The following is a 20,965-nucleotide window of genomic DNA, read 5'->3' as shown; positions in this document are numbered from 1 at the left end:
ATTTACTGGTTTTGCACATGGACATGGTTTGCATATTGTCCGGCTGTAGTTTCCTTTTGATATGTTTAAATCATGAGACAACACCTACCTGCTGGATCCAGGCCTACCGCAGTGAAATGTTTGTCCTTCACAGTTTGCCCTGCTGTTACTGTCACCACCAGCTGCATCCCAATGCCATGTGTTACAGTGATGCCTTGTTCCTGCCATTCTGAGCCAGGGCGTCACTGCCTCCCACATAAAGAAACATCAGTGCTGTTCATTAAGACACAACTCCATTGACACTGCTAACAATACACTTACTTCGTATCCTCAGTCAACTTCTCCAACACACCCTCAAACCTCAATCAATGCCATTATACAACATTTAATTGAGTTTTAGAGGACATTTTTCAAAGGCCTTTTACCCATGTAAATGTCTACTTGCATCAATAAAAGGGATATTAGAAAATGTCCCACATTTTATATAGTACATGTATGCATGTCATTTTTGCAACATGCACACTTTTCACCCATATGTTCATAGAGGTGTACCCAGGACTTGGCAAGACCAAACTGGGCAACAACCCGCTTTTTCAAAACTATACACATTGCTTTGTCTGGAGAAACTATCCACAGAAAATCAGATTTCAGTCTCTGTGAGCACTATTTTCTTGCAAATTTTTCAAAAAGAAAATCGACACGTTTTTCCCTTTTGAAAAATGGGTGCAAAGTCCATGGAGCTTTGCAGCTACGGAGACAGTATGACAACTGTCCCCACCATTTTTCTTGCTGTTTGTTCTTTATGTTGTGATGAGGCAGGGCTTAGTCAGGGCCGCCAAGAGACGGAGCCGGGCCCGGGGCAAGGCTGCCCCCAGCCCCCCCCCCAAGGATCACCACCGCACTGCCCCGCCTCCCCCCCCAATCGCTACTGCTGTCGCCTCCCTCTCCTGCTCCCATGCCGCCGGCGCCGCAGTCCCCAGACTCCACCTACCTTCCCTCAGCTCCCTTCTGTCTGCCATTCAGCCACCTTCATTTAATAAAAAAATCTCAAAATCGGTAGCACAGCACCTTCTGTGTGAAAGCGGCAGATCGCCTCAGGCGGGCCTTCCCTTACTGTGTCCCGCCCTCTCAGAAACAGGAAGTTACATCAGAGGAGGGTGGGACAAAGTGAGGGAAGGCCTGCCCAAGGCAATCTGCCGCTTTCACACAGAAGGCGCTGCGCTGCCAATTTCAAGATTTTTTTTTAAATGCAGGGGACCGGGTGGCAGACAGAAGGGAGCTGAGGGTAGGCAGGTGGAGACGGGACTGTGGCACAAGCAGCCTGGGAACAGGAGAGAGCGAAAGACCCTGGCGCCGAGCCCTCCTTGGAGTCCCAGGCCCAGGGAATTTTGCCCCCCCTGCTCCCTCCTCTCGGTGGCCCTTGGCTTAGTGAGCTCCTGTAGGGGGAGATTTCCTAAAAAAACCCTTCTCCAGGGAAAGGGCTCTGGGCCACAGATAGGACAGGGCTCGATGGACCCTTGGTCTTTTCCAGTATAGCATTACTTATGTAACTTATATAAGGGAGAGAAGGAAGGCACAGGATGCACTCAGAAAGAAAGGAACAGTGTAACTCCTTCTGAATCTACCCTGGGTGGTCACTTGGGTGGGGGGCAACCATATTGAAAACTGCCTGCGTCTGCAATGGGCCTTTCCCTCTAACCCATCCTGTCCCTTCTAATACAACGCCCTGTTTGGGACAGGTCAGAGGGAAAGGCCCGGTGCAGGCCACAGGAGGATTTTCAGAATGGCTGCCGCTGCTGCAGGGCCAAAGACTTACTGAAAGAAAACTGAAAAGATAAACCAGGTGGAAGGGGAGGGGAGAGAGAACCATTTACTAGCGGTCTGAGAAGGGAGGGGAGAGAGATGCCAAAAGGTGCAGGTGGGGAGGGGGAGCGGGTGGGTGGCAGCAGGGGGAGGGGATTAAGAGAGAACAGGCAGGGAGGGAGGGAAGGAATTGGGAGAGAACCTCAGGAGATATGTTGTACTATGCACGGGGGGGGGGGAAGGGGGGAATAGGGAGCGATGCCGGAGGGAGGAAAGTGGAGGGAGAAGAGAGAGGGAAGATGTTGGGCTCAGGAAGAGAGAGATACTGGACCTAGGATGGAGGGAAGGAAGAAAAAGAGTGAGGTGTTGGACTGGGGGGGGGATTGGGAGCAGTGGCGTAGCCAGGGGGGTGCCAGGGGAGCGGCCGCTCCCCCAAATGGAGTTCTGCCAGCTCCGGCGCCTATTTTTTTCTCAATGTGTTGCATTGAAAATGTGCCGCCAGCGCCGGCGGAAGTCCGCTCTCGCTCCCCCGCATCATCAACCTGGATCCACTTCTGATTGGGAGTGAGGGATGAGAGAGAAAGAGAGACAATGGAACCTGGGGGTAAAGGGGAGGAAGGGAGAGAGAGTTGGAACTGGAGGTGGGAGAAAGGAAGATGTTGGGCCTTTAATCAGTGGCATAGTCACAGGGAAGGGGAGGGACCTTAGAGAGCTGGGGCCCCCTCCAAAGCTGCAGTACATGTTCAATAGCTTGGTGGGGTAGCTGAAGCCCAGCCAACCGAAGAAATCCACTGTCTGAGTCACCCCCTTCCTCCTTGTACTGCCTCAGAAACTTAGCGCGGTTTCTCCAGTCACCAATGCTTGCACTCCCCAAGCATGCTCAACTTGTGCATGAACTGAGTATGCTAGCGACTGAAGGCAACCCCACTGACCTCCTCGCTCCTGAGGAAGCACTAGGACGAAGGGAGCCACTTTGGCAGTGGATTTCTTCTACTGGCAGGGCTTCGGCATCCCACCAGCAAAGGTATGATACTGTATCTAATGTGGAGGGAGGGACAGAAAAGAATATCCCTCCCTGTCCCCCCCCCCATGCACTGCTCGCTGTGCCCCACCTTTAATTATGTGACTAATCACGATTAAAAATGTTAATCCAAAAACCAGACCAGATCAGGACATTGTGTTCTATTTCAAGGAATCTCATAAGAACATCAGAATAGCCATACTGGGGTCAGACCAGTGGTCCATCTAGCCCAACAGTGGTCCATCCAGGTCACAGTACCTGGCAGAAACCCAATTAGTAAGCAACATTCCATGCTACCAATCCTGGGGCAAGCAGTGGCTTCCCCCATGTCCATCTCAATACCAGACTATGGACTTTTCCTCCAAGAACTTGTCCAAACCTTTTTAAACCCAGATATGCTAACTGCTGTTACCACATCCTCCGCAGCGAGTTCCAGAGCTTAACTATTCATTGACTGAAGAAATATTTCCTCCTATTTGTTTTTAAAGTATTTCCATGTAACTTCCTTGAGTATCCCCTAGTCTTTGTACTTTTGGAATGAATAAAAAATCAATTTATCAACGATAAAAGAGACAGCAGAACACAGCCTTTTCAAGAAATCTCTAAAGACTTACCTGTGTACTCGTTCTTACTCCACTCCTGCTTGATTTCCTGCGTTCCCTCATTCCTCTCCCCTGTTGACCCCCCTCTCTTCCCCTCCTCTACTCTCTTCTTCATCTGGCATATGACTGATTGTATTGTTCTCTTCCTCCAACGTTGTAAGCCACATAGAGCCTGCCTTGATGGGATTATGTGGGATATAAATGTTCACAATCAATTACTTCTACTCATTCTACACCACTCAGGATTTATAGACCTCAATCATATCTCCCCTCAGTCGTCTCTTTTCCAAGCCCGAAGAGCCCTAACCTCTTTAGCCTTTCCTCATATGGCAGAAAGTTCCATCCCAAGATATAGTCGAATTAGAAAAGGTTCAAAGACAGAGTGACCAAACTTTGAACCTTTCTAATTCCACTATATCTTTTTTGAGATACAGCAACCAGAACTGAACGCAATACTCAAGGTGAGGTTGCACCATGGAGCGATACAGAAGCATTATAATATTCTGGTCTTATTTTGCATCCCTTTCCTAATAATTCCTAGCATCCTGTTTGCTTTGTTGGCCGCTGCCACACACTGGGCAGAAGATTTCAGCGTATTGTCTACAATGACACCCAGATCTTTTTCTGAATGCTACCTCAGGTGGACCCTAGCATCAGGTATTATGATTTGGATTATTCGTCACAATGTGCATCTCTTTGCATTCGCAATCCGCATGTGTTTTGAGAACTGTGAATAGTTTTGTGTCGTCAGCATATTTATCACCTCGCTCATCATTCTGTTTTCCAGATCATTTATAAATGCGAGGACCGGCTCCCCACGATGCGGGACGCTAGTTGCGACTACTGGTTGGCTCCTTCCCGATGTTTATTTGACCCAGCTCTCCTTCAGCCTTTCCATCGGACTGCTCCAGTCCGCAATAGTCTACTGCACTGCTTGTAGCTGGCTGTTGGGCATCGAGGCCTACTGCGCAATGGGGAGATCTTTTGTGCATTGCTGCATCTTGTTGGGGACTTGGCTTCCTTTTGAGATGCCAGTTGTTGCGAGGGGCTGTTGCCTTTAATTCCGGCAGACTGCGACTCTTCTTCCTTGGCGGTGTTATTGCCGGATCCTTTCTGAGAAGTTCTGAGAGAAGAGGACATTTCTCTGGTAAGTGAACGCTACTTTGCTTGTGCTTTGGGAACTTAAAGATTGGGGTTTAAAGGAGGAATTGTAGGTTAGTGTTAGGCAAACTTAAAAAGCAAATTTCAACAGCTAACAGAAAACAGCTAATCTCCATAGTCTTTTCCACTTAGTCTTAAAAGCCTTGTATCACAGCATTAAACAGATAGAATCTAACAGCCACTGCAGGATCTAATTTAGTATTCCCACCCACCCTCCCCAACACCCACCCACCCCTAGGACAACTCCTCATTTATAGTCAGTTATTGTAATTAGGGTAACAAGTAAGGAGTGCACTTATAGAGTTTTAAATACATTTCATTACCATCTAAGAAGGAAATACTATATAAATCAATACAATACACTATATAAAGTAAAAAGACACTTTATATTAGGCCAATATCCTATACTGTAGCAAGTTTTAAAATATTGGAAAACTCAAAAACACTAAGATGGAGTCAGCAGTCCAGCAGTGAGAGGGTTGCTATCCAGTCTTTTGCATGAGTGTCCACATGTATGATTATCTCCCAGTTGGTGAGATGTCATATGTTTGCGCCCGATGCAAAGAGCTCCTAGCTCTTAGAGAACGTGTCCGTTCTCTTGAGGCTAGAGTAGCAGACTTGGTGAGCTGAGGGAGACAGAGAGGTACATAGAGAAGACCTACAGGGATGTTGTAGAGAGGTCCCACCTCCAGTCTAGTAGCCCTTGTGCTACCTTGGAGGAGGGAGGTCTCCTAGAAGGAGAGCATCACCCTGGTGAAGTAGGAAGTACTCCTGTAGCCAGGACCTGCCCACCAGGGATGTACTATCCTCTCGCACTGAGGATATGTCTCCAAGTGCTGCCCGGGAGGGAAAGGTTAGGACAGCTGTTGTAGTTGGTGATTCTATCATTAGGCATATAGATAGCTGGGTGCTGGTGGACGTGAGGATCGCCTGGTGACTTGCCTGCCTGGTGCGAAGGTGGCGGACCTCACGCGTCACCTAGATAGGATTTTAGATAGTGCTGGGGAGGAGTCCACTGTCTTGGTACATGTGGGTACCAATGACATAGGAAAATGTGGGAGAGAGGTTCTGGAAGCCAAATTTAGGCTCTTAGGTAGAAAGCTCAAATCCAGATCCTCTAGGGTAGAATTTTCTGAAATGCTACCTGTTCCACGTGCAGGGCCCAAGAGACAGACAGAGCTCCAGAGTCTCAATGCGTGGATGAGACGATTGTGCAGGGAGGAGGGTTTTAGATTTGTTAGGAACTGGGCAACATTCTGGGGAAGGGGGAGCCTATTCCGAAAGGATGGGCTCCACCTTAACCAGGGTGGGGACCAGGCTGCTGGCGTTGGCATTTAAAAAGAGATAGAGCAGCTTTTAAACTAGAAATGGGGGGAAGGCCGACAGTCGCTCAAAAGCGCATGGTTCGGGAAAAGGTATCTTGCAAAGATACCTCACAAAACAGGGAAGATAGGGTTTCTGGATAGTGAGGTTGCACAACAGACAGTGGTAGGCCAGGTGCCCTTAAATACAACTAAAGATCAGACAAAAGATGTCAAATCATAGTGTCAGGTACTAAGCATCATGTTAAATAAGAACAACAAACATACTCTGAAATGTCTATATGCAAATGCTAGGAGTCTAAGAAATAAGATGGGAGAGTTGGAATATATTGCACTAAATGAAAAATTGGATATAATAGGCATTACTGAGACCTGGTGGAAGGAGGATAACCAGTGGGACACTGTCATACCGGGGTACAAAGTATCGTAATGGATATGGTGGACCAGACTGGTGGAGGGGTAGCATTGTATATTAACGAGAGCCTTGACTCCAGATAGATTACAAATTCAGCAGGACACAAATCACACCTTTGAATCACTGTGGTTGAAATTCCATGTATAAAAGGGAAAAAAATGGTGATAGGAGTGTACTACCGTCCGCCTCGCCAGGATAGCAGGTAGACACAGAAATGATAAAAGAAATCAGAGACGCGAACAAAATTGGGCAATGTGATAATAATGGGTGACTTCAATTATCCAAATATAGACTGGGTAAATGTACATCGGGACACCGTTACAGAGATACAATTCCTTGATGAAATCAAGGACAGCTTTATGGAGCAACTGGTGCAGGAGCCGACGAGAGAAGGAAAATTCTAGACTTGGTCCCTTAGTGGAGCGCATGATCGGGTGAGGGACGTTATGGTACTGGGGCCGCTTGATAACAGTGACCATAATATGATCAGTTTTGACATCGACCTTGAAGTAACTGTACACAGAAAGTCAAATACGTTAGCGTTAACTTTAAAAAAAGGAGACTATGATAAAATGAGAAGAACGGTAAAAAAAAACTTAGGGGGGCAACTGAGAGAGGTAAAAACTGTACAACAGGGCGTGGACGCTGTTCAAAAATACCATCCTGGAGGGCCCAGCCATACATATTCCGCGAATTAGAAAAGAAAGACGGAAGTCCAAAGACACCCGGCCTGGTTGAAAAGTGAGGTGAAGAAAGCGATTAGGGCTAAAAGATCTCCTTCAGAAAATGGAAGAAGGACCGTCTGAGAGAAATAACAAGAAACAGCATAAGGAGTGTCAAAAGCAAATGCAAGGCGCAGATTAAGAAGGCCAAGAGGGAGTATGAAAAAAAGAATAGCATTAGAGGGCAAAAAAACATAGTAAAAATTTTTTCGGTATATTAAAGCGGAAGCCGGCAAAAGAATCGGTTGGGCCGCGTGGATGACCGAGGGGTAAAAGGGGCGATCAGGAAGACAAAGACGTAGCGGAGAGACTGAATGAATTCTTTGCTTCGGTCTCGTCACCGAGGAAGATTTGGTGGGATACCGGTGTCGGAAATGGTATTTCAAGCGGACGAGTCGGAGAAACTTACTGACTTCACGGTAAACCTGGAGGACGTAATGGGGCAGTTCGGCAAACTGAAGAGTAGCAAATCTCCTGGACCGGATGGTATTCATCCTAGAGTACTGATAGAACTGAAAAAACGAGCTTGCGGAGCTACTGCTAGTGATATGCAACTTATCCTTAAAATCGAGCGTGGTACCGGAAGATTGGAAGGTGGCCAATGTAACGCCCATTTTTAAAAAGGCTCCAGGGGAGATCCGGGAAATTATAGACCGGTGAGGTCTGACGTCGGTTGCCGGGGAAAATGGTAGAGGCTATTATTAAAACAAAATTACAGAGCACATCCGAGGACATGGATTACTGAGACCGAGTCAGCATGGCTTTTGTGTGGGGAAATCTTGCCTGACCAATTTACTTCAATTCTTTGAAGGAGTGAACAAACATGTGGACAAAGGGGAGTCGGTTGATATTGTGTATCTGGATTTTCAAAAGGCGTTTGACAAGGTACCTCATGAAAGGCTACAGAGGGAAATTGGAGGGTCATGGGGATAGGAGGAAATGTCCTATTGTGGATTAAAAACTGGTTTGAAGGATAGGAAACAAGAGTGGGTTAAATGGGCAGTATTCACAAGGGAGAAGGTAGTTAGTGGGGTTCCTCAGGGGTCCCGTGCTAGACACGCTGCTTTTTAATATATTTATAAATGATTTAGAGATGGGATTACCTACGAAGTAATTAATTGCTGAGGACACAAAGTTATTCAAAGTCATTAAATCGCGACAGATTGTGAAAATTACAGAGGACCTTACGAGACTGGGGAGACTGGGCGGCTAAATGGCAGATGATGTTTAATGTGAGCAAGTGCAAGGTGATGCATGTGGGAAAAAAAGAACCCGAATTATAGCTACGTCTGGCAAGGTTCCACGTTAGGAGTTACGGACCAAGAAAGGGATCTGGGTGTCGTCGTCGATAACACACTGAAACCTTCTGCTCAGTGTGCTGCTGCGGCTAAGAAAGCGAATAGAATGTTGGGTATTATTAGGAAAGGTATGGAAAACAGGTGTGAGGATGTTATAATGCCGTTGTATCGCTCCATGGTGCGACCGCACCTTGAGTATTGTGTTCAATTCTGGTCGCCGCATCTCAAGAAAGATATAGTAGAATTGGAAAAGGTGCAGCGAAGGGCGACTAAAATGATAGCGGGGATGGGACGACTTCCCTATGAAGAAAGACTAAGGAGGCTAGGGCTATACAGCTTGGAGAAGAGACGGCTGAGGGGAGACATGATAGAGGTATATAAATAATGAGTGGACTTCCGGTAGAGCCGGGCGGCAAAATGGCAGCGCTGCCGTGAGCTCCGTCGCGCCACAAATGAAGCCCCGAATTTGACGGACTAGACCCGCTCCAAGCGATCCCACCGTCGGCTGGCGGAAGGCAGGGAGATAATTAACGCGCAAAGGGGCAGAGCCCTGAGGTCGATGGCAGCAGCGAGGAACTTAAAAATATAAATAGCAACGGCGCGACCCACTAGCTGCAAAATGGCGCTTAAGGCGGGAATCATAGAGCTGCGGCAGCGGAGGCAGTACGGGCGATAGGAGAGGGTAATTAGATTGAGAGAGGGTGAAGCAGATAGAGGTAGGAGAATCTAGCCCGGGGCACACGATAGGAGAGAAGAAGAGCAAATTAGAAGATCGCAATAATCCACTCAGTAGCCGGCAAGAGAGGAGACTGCTGGAGTGGAACAAACGACTTACAGGCAGACTACTGCCTTTAAAACACATCAAGGCCGTGATTTTCCGAGCTAAAAGACTGCAAAAGCTGCTGGCATCCTTAAAGAGAAGTGGTTTTCCTGAATAGTCAGCACAGGAGAGAGAGGGGCAGGATAACCCAGCGCCCAGAAGACAGTGGAAGCCTCTTTCTGGCACTCAAGGTTTGCTGAGGCTTTGGCCTCTTGGTACAAGAAGCAGATATCAGGGAAAGCCATACTATGATTACGAACTGCTACCAAGATTTATAAGGGCTGAGACTTTCCAGAGACTTGTTTAGTATTTACAACTGCACCCCAGCCTAGGCGAGAAGCGACGGAGGGCGTCCCCTGTTTTGTGCATGGAGCAATACCTGAAGCCTATGCCCTCTGGAACCACGCGCAGGGGAACGAAGTTGATAAGGAAAAAACATCTCCACCTAAATCCAGTCACAAAATGGCGGATCAGAAACAGCTGGTGTAGGAAATTTACTGAAAAGCAACTCGCTCAGATTACTGCTGCGGTGAGCGCGGCCCTCAGCCCAAGATTTGATCTACTGGCGGGGCAGATGAAAAACATGGAATCCTCATGGCAGACACAGAGAAGAGAGTGGATGATGTTGAAAACCGGATCTCAGCAGTAGAAGATTCAGGATCACAGCACCTACAGGAAATAGCGCGTCTGCAGGAGCAGCTAAAGGTTGCAACAGGACAAATTAGAAGACATTGAAAACCGGGCACGCAGGTGCAACCTGAGACCTTGTTGGACTGCCAGAGAAAGTTCCGGAGAAGTCACTGGGGCCTCTTCTAGAAAAGTGGCTGAAAAAAGAACTGGCTTTATCTGATAGTTACGGAGAACTGTGCATAGAGAGAGCACACAGGCTTGGACGCTGGCAGCAAGGTATGCAACGCCCCAGAATTGTCATTATTAAAGTGCACAATTATTTGCACAAAGAAGAGATCATCCGTGGCTTCAGAATAAAGCGAGATTCCCTTACATATGAGGGGTCCTCGATAAAAATTTTCAAGACTACTCGGCAGGAGTTCAGGAACAAAGGAGGCGATTCCATCCAATATGTGCAGCGTTAGCCAATAAAAATAAGAGATTTATGCTAATATATCCAGCCACTTTGAAGATACAGCATGGGAACCAGTGGCATTCTTTTCAGAAGGTCCAAGATGCGCAACAGTTCGTGGATGTAGAATTGAAAGACCCAGATCCATGAGAACAAATGTGGTCCAGTGGAACATGTGCCATAGCAGTGAACCTCCTTTGGAGGAGGTTTAAGGACTGGTAAATGCAAAATGTAATAGCAATGTCTAAGATTTAATGTTATTATTCGGTTAAAAAGTTGCACTGTTTGAGACATTTTGGGTTAAAAGGGTTAGAATTGATTCATTTCTGCATGAGATTAAGTGTGATCCAGAAATCAGAATCTAACATGCACAATAGAATAAACGCAAGAGGGGGAAGAATTGAAGTAGAACACAGGGGGTATGGTCACGTTAGGGGCTTCATGTAGGTGATAGAAGTCAATAAGTGTTAAGGTCAAGGGCAGGAGGGGGTGAGGGGAGGGGGGGGGAGGACACGAAGAGACAGCAGAGGGAAACAGTACACAGGGACACCACAGAGAGCACATCAGAGGAGAAGAGAGGACTTACAAGTAAGGAAAGCATCAGGACGGGAGAGACACAACCCGGAACTCACTTACTCCACACTTAATGAAGACCGAGGCAGGAGTTGAAGTGATAATATAGTTAAGGCGGGGGCGGCTGGGGAAGGGCTGGGGACCCAGCGGCCGATACGATAATAAAAATAACCAGGAATAGATGCCAGATTATTATTTGTACCACATTGTAAATTAATATCATGGGAATGTGGGGGTTATCACATCCCCATGCAAGAGAAGAAAAGATTTAAAACATTTAAAACATTTAAATGCTGATGTTGTGTGTATGCAGGAAACAAAGCTATCAGACTTGGTGAACATGACAAACTCCAACAAAGTTGGGTCGGGCAGGTGCTCTATGCCTCAGCGGAGGGGAGAAAGGGTGGGTAGCGTCTGTTTTCATAAGCTTTTAGCCTATTCAGTAAAAAAAGAACTACAAGATCCTGCAGGACGATATCTCTTGGTCAAACTATGGTTACAAGGGAGGGAATTATATATATTAAACATATATGCCCCTACGCAACCGGAGAGGTCATTCTTCCCTAAACTTATTGAAGCAAAATGACACCATATCAAAGGTAAAGATCTGATTGTAGTAGGAGATATGAACTGTTTGATGGACCCCGGGTTAGACTGCACAGGGGTAAGAGGACATGCGCAACGCAGGACACAGATGTAGGGAAAAATGCTGAAGGAATTTGGGCACTCTCTCTCTGTGATAAGATTGTTTGGAGGAATTTACAACCCAGAGACCAGGGAGTACTCGCACAGATCGAGGGCCCACGGAACATAGGGAAGGATAGACTATATATTCATATCAGAGGCACTGTTCCCTCAGGTCATCAACTCCAAAAGGGAAGAGATATGAATTTCTGACCATAGTCCCGTCTGGATCGAACTAGAAACCCCTGTAATTCTGTGACGTCCAGACGTTGGAGATTTCCCGAGTTATTTGGCAAATGATAATCATTTCAGAAATTTTTAAAAGGCCCGATGGGAGGAGTAACACACATTTCAATAAAGCCCACCAATCTAACCCCCAATTATTTCTGGTGCACTGGAAAAGCCGTTTGCGGGGAGATTTGATTGCATATGTTGCGGCTAGACGGAAGAGGTCTGCGCGTAGTTTAGTTAGTTTAAACAAGCAACTGGCGAGGGCAAGACGCCGATATCTGGCGCAGCCAATAGAAGTTAATAAAGACAGATACTTAGCCATACAAGCCTCCATTAACTCAATGTTACACGAGAATTTACTTAGAAATCAGATCCTTTCAAAAATATAAGTTTAGTAGATTTGGCAACAGGGCAGGGGGACTCCTAGCAAGGATGGTTAAGAGAAGGGGTGGCAACCAGGCGATCCCAGTAATTCGGGATAGTAAGGGGAATATACTAATAAGTTAGATGATATACAGAGAACCTTACAAGAGCATTTCATGCACTTATATAAGAAGGACCAATTAGGGGGGAGGCGGGAAATAGGAGAGTTCTTGCGAAAGGCCGGTATGCCACAGTTTGGAGAGGAAGAGATAGCCATGTTAGATTCACCGATACAGCCGAAGGAGTTGCAATCCGCGATTAAGGGGTTAAAGTCCTATTCAGCACCTGGGGTAGACGGATATTCAGGAGAGTTCTATAAATCATGCAACACTCCCTGAGAGGCCCTCTATTTGCATACCATCAAGCGGTTATTTTTGGATGGGAAGTTCCCACTGCATGAAACACCGCGTGTATATCCTTATTATTAAAACCTGGGAAAGCAGCAGAAGAGCCCGGAGGTCATACAGACCTATATCATTACTCAATGTAGACATTAAGTTATTGGCAAAGATTCTAGCTGAGCGTTTTAAAATACACCTCCCCACATCATTGGCCAGCACAGGTGGGGTTTATACCAGTGAGACAGTCAGTATTGCATGTGAGGAGAGCACTACTGTCCATGGCCCAGTGCAGACATCAGAAAATCCCTGGGCTAGTAGTCAGCTTAGATGCGCTAAGGCATTCGATAGGGTTAGTTGGGACTTCCTGTTTGAATTACTGGAGTGGATGAAATTGCCCACTGGGATTATGCGAGCAATACAGGCCCTTTATACTGAGATGGAATGCACAGGTAGTGGGTTAATGGCGGGATAACGGCAAGATTTTCTGTGGGAAGAGGGACACGTCAGGGTTGTCCCCTCTCACCATTGCTATTTGATCTGACACTGGAACCGCTGCTTAGGATATTAAATTCGGACACTGGGATAAGCGAGTGCGCTTGAGAGATCAAGAGGTGAAAGTCCTAGCCTACGCGGATGACATCCTTATGTTGCTTACTGACCCACAGCGCTCATTAACAACCGCGTTGGAGGTGATTCGAGAATATGCAATTTGTCAGGGTTCTCCTTGAACTATGATAAATCGGGAGCAATGGCCCTTGATGAAACTGTTAAAGCAAAATGGCATGGGGAGTTCCCCATCACATGGGTAGGCTCTAAATTGAAGTATCTAGGGGTGATGATTTCTAATAACTATGTTTCGTTGTACAGGGATAATGTTTGACCCCCTCATGGATATGACTAAATGTAATTGACCATGTGGCAAGAATTGCCACTAACAATTTGGGGACGAATTGCACTTTTCAACAGGATGATAGCTCCCAAATGGGCTTTATATAGTTTCAGCAATTACCCCTCTTTTAAAATCTAAAGACGACAAAACACTCATTAAAATAATACAGGGGGTAATTTGTGGCAAGGGAAAAACCTAGATTAACATATGAGCAACTTACAACACCACGGGATGGCGGGAGGATGGGTCTTTTGAATATTAAGTTCCTGACGGTTGCCTGTTCAATGAGACACATAAATGACTGGTACCGGGGGACTTCAGATTTTTCTGTAACATCTGTGGAGATCTCCAGGATCCCTGGGATACAATTCAGTTCACTGCTGCATACTGGGGTGGCTTTGCCTTCGGATGCATTTAAAATGCATCCGCTGTTGCGAGCCCTCAGGGAGACCTGGAGGTGGACATTAGGAGACGTCACTTCTCGGCCCGGGTATCACCTTGGTTGTCGATCCGTAATAATCCGGCTTTTCTACCAGGTCAAGGGGGTGGAATATTCACAAATGGGAAAAACAGGGAATGGTGTACTTAGCACATATGTGACAGAAGAAGGAAAATGTATTCCTATCTTGAGCTTCAGCAAAAGTATAAGATCTCTGGAATAATCACTTGCATACTATCAATTAAAACACTACTTGGCCTCTTAGATTGGAAAGATTTAACGGAGGATGTGGTGGAAGTCCTCTCAGAGGATTCACCCTAGGAGCCCAGCTTGCTGTTCCTTTAAAGTTTCATCATCATCAGCTTAAAGATTCAACGGCTGAGCTGGATTGCACAGGGCTGGCATGAAGGTGGTCACGGGATTTAGAATGTATGATTTCCCCCGAAGTCTGTAAAACGTACCTGCAATCTTTGTACAGACAAAGGTTGTCAATACCGCAGAGAGAGAGGTTATATAAGTGGCTCCTAAGAACCCATATATCTCCGAGTAGAGCATTTAAGGCTGGATTTGCGGAAAAATGGGAATTGTCCGAAATGTAATCACGAAATGGCCTCACTGGGACATATGTTCTGGAGCTGCAAACGGGTAGAAAGATTTTGGCAACGGGTGGGGCAAGAGGTAGATCGGATTTGGCACTGCACCTTTATTAGAGATCCACAAATACTATTCATAACTTTAGCTACACAGCAACACCTCTGAGGGGCTCAAAGCGTTTTTTACGCATTGGAGTGTATTATGGCATTAATTCAATTTTGCAGTTTTGGAGAGGCAAAGGAGGAGCCTCCCCTACAGGTGTGGCGGGGTCAACTGCTTAAGCAAATGCGAGTTGACCGGTGTGGAGTCCGAGAGATAGATAGTATACCGGGCCAGAGGTTCAGGACGCAGTGGGAACCAATGTGGGAGACCTTGACACCTAGAGGGAGGAGTTATTTATTAACTTTTAAAACTGCTACTGCATTACAGTGAACATGTGGTTTTAGGGGAGGAGAGGGCAGACTATGAGATTAATGTAAAAACCCCATTTAAAGAAGACAGTGATGGTACTTAACCTATTAAAGTAGGTCATCAGATTAAAAAGAGGGGTTTGGAAAGACATATGTGACAAGAAGGCCTTCCCATACTTTAAATGATGGGGGGGCACATTTGGATACACACACACTGGTTTAGAGAACATAAAGGCCTTAGGCTCTGTCGTTTAAACCTGTTTCTCTCGGATATAAGTTGGATGAACAGGGAAAGGTGTCAGACTCTGTGTAAAGTAAAGGGAAGGGGTTGGAACGGATGAAGGGAAGGGGAGGGGGGATTTGACTAGTATTAGCTATAAACTTTGAGGGGGGGGGGGGAAGGGAGGGATTCCACCGAGTCTATAAGAACACAAGGTTCGGTTGGGAGATACATGGGATGGGTGGGAGGGAGAAGGGGAGAAAATGTTTAAAAAGTTTGATGATGGATGTTATTATTGTTTTGTAAGATTGGAAGTCTTGGGGCAACACTGTGTGTACTCCTGACTCTTGTTGTGATAATATATGTTTATCATCAATAAAAATGTTAAACCATAAAATAATGAGTGGAGTGGAACAGGTGGATGTGAAGCGTCTGTTCACGCTTTCCAAAAATACTAGGACTAGGGGGCATGCGATGAAACTACAGTATAGTAAATTTAAAACAAATCGGAGAAAATTTTTCTTCACCCAACGTGTAATTAAACTCTGGAATTCGTTGCCAGAGAAAGTGGTGAAGGCGGTTAGCTTAGCAGAGTTTAAAAAGGGGTTGGACGGATTCCTAAAGGACAAGTCCATAAACCGCTACTAAATGGACTTGGAAAAATCCAAAATTCCAGGAATAACATGTATAGAATGTTTGTACGTTTGGGAAGCTTGCCAGGTGCCCTTGGCCTGGATTGGCCGCTGTCGTGGACAGGATGCTGGGCTCGATGGACCCTTGGTCTTTTCCCAGTTTGGCATTACTTATGTACTTATGTACTTATGATCCGTTGGCCCCGCCGGCATTGTTCGCCTCCAGCTACTGTCTTCTGCCTCCGGTGACCACCTCCACTTTCCAGGCTGCAAGCTGCTTCTTCTGCGCTTCGACTGCACTCGCTGGGTCTCACTACAGTGCCTTGCTGGGAGCTGTTCCAGCCACTCTGATACATCTCAGCGTCTGGATTTCCACAGTCCATTTTAGACCCTTTTCCCTTCCCTTCTTCCTCTGTTCCTTCTATCCTCTCTACTGTCATTGTATTCTTTCATCAGTTCATTGTAAGCCGCTTTGAGGCCGTTTTCAGTGGTATAAAGTGGGGTATAAATGTTCTGCATAAATAAATATATATATTTATTAAATAGCACTGGTCCCAGTGGCACTCCATTATTCATCCTCCATTGAGAAAATGGCCATTTCACCCTACCCTCTGTTTTGTGTCCAATAACTAATTCCTAATCCACAGAAAAACATTGCCTCCTATCCCATGACTTTTTAATTTTCTCAGTAGTCTCCATGAAGAACTTTGTCACTCAACAATGTTCTGCTTTATGGGCCTGACATGATCAGCAAGTTATTACGAGTCTTGATTCACTTCAGAAAGGAACCTATTGCCATAACAGCAGATATCCAGCAAATGTTCTACTGCTTTGTCGTACACCTAGGCTACAGAAACTACTTGAGATTCCTGTAGTACCATGATAATGACATCAACCAGGAGATTGTGGAACATGGAATAAGAGTTCACATCACCTGCAGTAGCAACCTACGGGCTTAGAAGGACAGCCCAACAAGGAGAAAGAGTGTGGCATGGATGCCAGACGCGTCATTAAAAAAGACCTTTACATGGTTTGAAGTCCTTACCTACCATAGGAGAAGCCATTGAGTTGTTAAAAAGAACACAAGCAATGCTGAAAGAGGCCAATCTGAGACTTCATAGCAGGGCTTCCAACAGTCCAAAAATAATGACAGCATTTTCTGCAGAGAATCTTACCAAAGATTTAAATGATTTAGATCTAAGAGTAGACACCCCTCCACTTCAGAGGAGCCTTGGATTATATTGGAACCTAAAAAGAGATGTTTTTACCTTTCAGGTTTCCACCCAAGAGAAACCATATACACGCAAACCTGTCTTGTCCACAGTCAATAGTCTGTATGATCCACTGGGGTTTGTGGCTCCAGTCAACATTCAAGGAAGATCCCTACTGAGGGTTCTTTTCCAAAGTACTGAGTGAGATGTCCCACTGCCAGCAGAAATGCAACAAGAATGGGAGAGATGAAAAGATTCTCTAAAGACTCTCAAACAACTGCGCATCCCATGCACTTACATCCCCACAGCACTCAGAACTGCCTGTCACAAAGAGATCTGTCTTCTCAGATGCTTCTAAAAAAAAGCCATAGCTGCATTGGCCTACTTGAAAGTTACAGATGCAGATGGGCTATCTCATGTGGGATTTGTTTTGGTAAAGCCAAGTTAGCACCAGTGGCGTATCAAGGGGGGGCGGTGGGGGCTGTCCACCACGGGTGCACGCCGCTGGGGGGTTCCGCGGCGCGCGCCTGCTCTGAGTTCGCTGACTTCACGCGTTCGCTGCAGCTTCCTCTGCCCTGGAACAGGTTACTTCCTGTTCCAGGTCAGAGGGAGCTCCAGCGAACGCGCGAAGTCAGGGAACTCTGAGCAGGCACGCGCTGCGGCACCCCCCAGCGACGTGCACCGGGGGGGTTCCGCGCTGCATCGGGGGGGTGCTGCACCCAGGGTGGGCGGGGCGCTGCCCCGGGTGTCCGCCCCCCTAGGAACGCCACTGGTTAGCACCACAATCCAATCGTACCATTCCATGCTTAGAATTGTATGGAGCAATGCTGGCAGTCTAGATAGCAGAGATGATGCTAAATGAAATGAACATTCAAATAGACAGTCAATTTTTACACTGACAGTAAAGTCATCCTGGGCTACATCTACAACCAAACCAGAAGATTTTACGTATACATCAGCAAGAAAACAACAAAAAGCGGAAGAAATCCAGAAAGACCAAACTAAAATCACGGGTGTAGAAAAGCCAAAGTATTTTATTATGACCCTACACGGTCCGTGTTTCGGCCAAAAAAGGCCTTCTTCAGGGGTCTACAGATTGGCATATACAGATATTCTTCCAAAGGTTCTCACAAATTGAGACAATCTCATAGTGCTATCCAAGTGAAGTGTGGACTCTTTTTGTTGTTTTCTTGTGTTTTTGCGGGAGACTTGGACTCTTTTTGTTGTGTTACGTATACATCAGCAACAGAGTTGAGCGTATATGGAAGGCAACATGACCAGAACAGATGTATTACGTGCCAACTAACCAAAATCCAGCACACTGTGGCACCAGAGCTGTGCAAGCATCCCAACTAATGAAAATCATGTGGTTATCAGGACCCGATTTCCTTCTACAACCTGGCAACACGTCCCCAGCTTTGGAGAATTCCTTTGATCTTATAGGCCCTGACTCTGATACAGAGATCCATCCAGAGATGTCCATTCTTGCCACTAGTATTGTGTCTTCGGTTGATCAATCAGCTGATGAAAGATCAGACACCTATCATCAAAATGCCATCAGAGATGCAGAACTGCAAAGTGGAGGAGTGGCCTAGTGGTTGGGGTGGTGGACTTTGGTCCTGGGGAGCTGAGGAACTGAGTTCAATTCCCACTTCAGGCACAGGCAGCTCCTTGTGACTCTGGGCAAGTCACTTAACCCTCCATTGCCCCATGTAAGCCGTACTGAGCCTGCCATGAGTGGGAAAGCGCGGGGTACAAATGTAACAAAAATAAATAAAATAAATCATTGGCAACTTAGTACCACCTGGGAACTTTGACACTAGACTCCCATGGAAGACAACAAACTTCTTCAGCAGAGCCATCACCGAGCAAGTGATCCACATACACCATGAAGACATATGAATTCCATGGACCGTTGTCCACTCTAGAGATCCAGACTTTTCTCTCTTATGTTGTTTGTGTTGTCTGTCTCTCATTTCAGCTCCTGCAAGACTGCAAGAAAGAAGTCATCTGAATGACAAAGAACTTGAGACAAGCAAGAAGTTGCCAGCCATCAAAATCCAGCTTTATTAATGGACTTTGCATGCTCATAATGGTTTATATTTTGAGGAATTAAATAGTGGTATCTACCGATACCATGCGGGGAATGTATTGCCCCATTTCCATGGAGGCAGGCTGTTTGTTGTTTATGTATATATGTTAAGCATTGTCTATGACAGATTGCATTGCCTGTACCTTTAATTAAGGCTGTGCCCTTGAACTACAATCTCTGTAATCCAATAATTCCCTGTAATAGGTACCTTTCAGAGCACATGTCCTAATCCCTGTGTCTTTTGGAACTCTTTCTATTGGCTTGACTTGTTCTCTGTGCATGTTGGGCAAATTTCCCCCCTCCCCTTTTCTCTCTCCATTGGGTCTGAAGAGTGAGTCTGCAGCATTCTCCTCTGTGAACTGAAACTGCCTATGCTGTATTTTGCTTATGACCCCCTTCAAGCTACTGTGATGCTATCAAGATTGTGCCAGTGTGTAAAAGTATAAACAGCATCTCTACTCAGCATGTTGTTGAATTACTCCCAGTTTCTCTCTTGCATGGAGAGAGCTGGTGGAGAACAGACTCCCAGTTTGCAAGGCAAAAACTCTTGTCCCGCACATCTGAGTTGTAAGTTATTTTTTCTTGTTTGATTACTGCATTAAAGAAGGTTTGGGTTCAAGAGTTCTGAGTCTTCTCATGGAGGGGCATAATCGAAAGGGGCGCCCAAGTTTTCCTGAGGACGTCCTCGCAGGATGTCCCGGCGAAATTTAGGTCGACCTTAGAGATGGTCGTCCTTAGAGATGGTCGTCCCCGATTTGCGGCAATAATGGAAACCGAGGATGCCCATCTCAGAAACGACCAAATGTAAGCCCTTTGGTCGTGGGAGGAGCCAGCATTCGTAGTGCACTGATTCCCTGACATGCCGAGACACCAACCGGGCACCCTAGGGGGACTTCATAAATTGCTCCCAGGTGCATAGCTCCCTTACCTTGTGTGCTGGTTTAAGCTGAATGCCAATCACACCCAGATTGGCACGCAACTTAAACCAAATTGAATTAATACAATGAAAAGACCTAACTGCTAAGAATGAAGTCGGAATACCCATAGAGCCATAACATACTGTATGTATTCCAGCTAAGCACAATGCTACTACTACTACTATTACTACTTATCATTTTTATAGCAGTACTAAACATGCGCAGCGCTGTACACTGGACATAAAGAGACAGTCTAATTAGGACAGCCATGGAAGCACAAACTACCAGGTTAGAACATTTTGGTCTAGGGTTTGTCACTAAAGAACGAAAGGGCATGTCCTTTCAGATGCTCTTTAAGGAAATGGATTAAGTGGCCAATCCATCTCAATGCCGCTCGTCTTTCCCGAGGAATCATGCAAGGCTCATCTGCCAAATGTACTCTGAAGCATGTTGTTACAGCCCTGTTAGGTCTGGCCGATGGACTAGTGTTCAGCTGGTCCTTCTGGATCCCAGCTTTCTATTTACTTTGGTATCTGAAGACTCCACTTCAGGAAGGTTTGTATTTATTCTTTGAAATTACTGGATGCAAGCACATCCTACTCTTTGGTGCGCAGGAGACTGGAGTACCTTAGGCTGGGCCTCTGGTTAACAGATTGCTTCCGCATTAACAGAGGGAATCTCTAAAATTTATTTGCAATCAGCGCAGGATGATTTGAATGAGACGTTGAAATCTGGCTGGTAATTAGATCTTTTATCAGGGTGCCCGGAGGTCCGGCTCCAGCAGAAGCAAACCCTCCATGGCCCTCTTTGTGTTGTCAGGAGCAGATGGCAAGGTTAAGTGGAACTTGCAGGCGTGGTTTAATGCAGTAATTATTATTTTCATCAGCTGTTATCTGCATAGGGCAGTGTTCCCAGTGTTCACCTTATCGAGCAATAATTAATCTAAGTGCAATAAATATATTTTGAATAGCTTTCCGATTCTGTGCTGAATTGTGTCCCTAGCAGAAGTCCCTGAAGTTTGCATTGCTGACTTCAGAAGGATACGAGGGACAGTTCTAGAACCTAGGTGAACATGTGTTGCATGA

This window comes from Microcaecilia unicolor, chromosome 3 (genome assembly GCF_901765095.1).
Source record: "Microcaecilia unicolor chromosome 3, aMicUni1.1, whole genome shotgun sequence".
Lineage (NCBI taxonomy): Eukaryota > Metazoa > Chordata > Amphibia > Gymnophiona > Siphonopidae > Microcaecilia > Microcaecilia unicolor.
This window is presented reverse-complemented; position numbering follows the sequence as displayed.